The sequence below is a fragment of the Pinus tabuliformis genome, chromosome 5_1 (genome assembly GCF_031772625.1).
Source record: "Pinus tabuliformis cultivar Carrire ecotype Pingquan chromosome 5_1, CPIR1, whole genome shotgun sequence".
Taxonomy (NCBI): Eukaryota; Viridiplantae; Streptophyta; class Pinopsida; order Pinales; family Pinaceae; genus Pinus; species Pinus tabuliformis.
Genome location: NC_142305.1, coordinates 198,744,579 through 198,746,224, shown reverse-complemented (window position 1 = coordinate 198,746,224; position 1,646 = coordinate 198,744,579).

Sequence of the window (1,646 nt, the reverse complement as noted above, 5' to 3'; positions counted from 1 at the left end):
GGTAATCATTTCATTTTTTGAAAATAACATCTTGTCTTGCTTTGGTTGTCCAAATAAGTTAATCACCAATAATGCAGTAGCTTTCAAATCAAAGAGGATGGTAGAATTTTGTCATAGGTATCACATCATTTTGGGTCATTCAACTACCTATCATCTGCAAGGCAATGGATTGGCGGAATCTTCGAATAAATCATTGGTCAACATCATCAAGAAGCTGCTGGAAATAAATAAAAAGAGCTGGAATAAGAGGTTGGTCCATGCGCTTTGGGCAGATCGGATCAGTCAGAAAAAATCCATTGGTATGTCACCATTTGAGCTTGTTTATGGAGTTGACATAGTATTTCCCACCTCTCTTGCTGCCCCAGTAGTCAAACTTCTTCAGGAGGCCGGCAGTGAAGAAGATCCCATGCAGAGAAGGTTGAATCAAATGATCCACTTGCAGCAAACAAGAGAAGAAGTTTTCAAGAACACATCCAAATTGGAGGAGAAAATAAAGAAAATCTATGACAGAAAAGTAAAGGCAGATAAATTTTAGTTGGATGATGTGGTGCTGAAGTGGGATGCAAGGAATGAAGAGAAAGGTAAGCATGGAAAGTTTGAGAATCTTTGGAAAGGTCCTTTCAATATTGCAGCATATAGGGGTCAGAATGCCTTTCTTCTGAAGGAAATGAACAGGGAAGATTGTCCGGGAGGGCCGATCAATGGTCGGCCGCTCAAGCGGTACAACTGCTAATTTATTAACGCTGCTTCCACTGTCATTGTAAATACCATTTTTATTTCAGTTTGGTTTCAGTCTGTCAAGTTAGTTTTTGAGTCATTTCAATGTCAAGTTTGAGTCAATTTCTTGGTCATTTCAGTTTCATAAATAAGTCAGAGTCCTGTGTTGTAGTCGAAATGATGACTCCATAGCCCAATGGACAAAAGGCACTGTCTAGCTCCTCCAGAGATCTGTTGTTCTTGGCACCTCCAAGGAGCTACCATCCCCCATTGGAGCCAATGTTAGAGTCGGTCTGGTCAGTCCTCCGTCAGAGATCAAAACTCTTTATGCATTTCATGTTTAGGTGTCCCGCTCCATTCACTCAGCTGCATTCCGCTAGGGGCATGCCATAATCTGACAGAGAAGGTCATGCTAGTCATTCCCCCTCATGTTTGTCTCCTGCTGGCTTATGTCTTTGTGTCAAATAATCAAAAAGTCCATAATAGTCCAGCTCTGGTCCTTCAACTAACAAAGGTCATTTTTGGTCATTAGGTCTGGGAACTGGTCAGTTTGGTCTCGAAATATGTCCAGTATAGCCATGCAGGCCAGAGGGATGTTCTTGTAAAGTAATGATCCGCAGAGTTTCACCATCATATTGACAGACTTCGACTATTCTTTAAAACTCTGTTTTGAAGAAAAGTCAAATAGTGTCATTTGTGACAAAATTTTCAAAAAGAGTCGACAATTGATTTCTTCAGGTGCAGTCATGGTTTTTGTGGCCAAAGTGCTCTGTCATGCAATCCCTGCGAAAAGTGTCGAAAATTTCATCATTTGAGCCCAAAATCCAAAGAAAAAGTGAAAATCAGGGTGTATTAAAGTCAGTGAAAAAAGTGTTGAAACAAGACATTAGAAAAGTGGGTTTTTTTTTAAAAGTTAATTTAAAAATGGG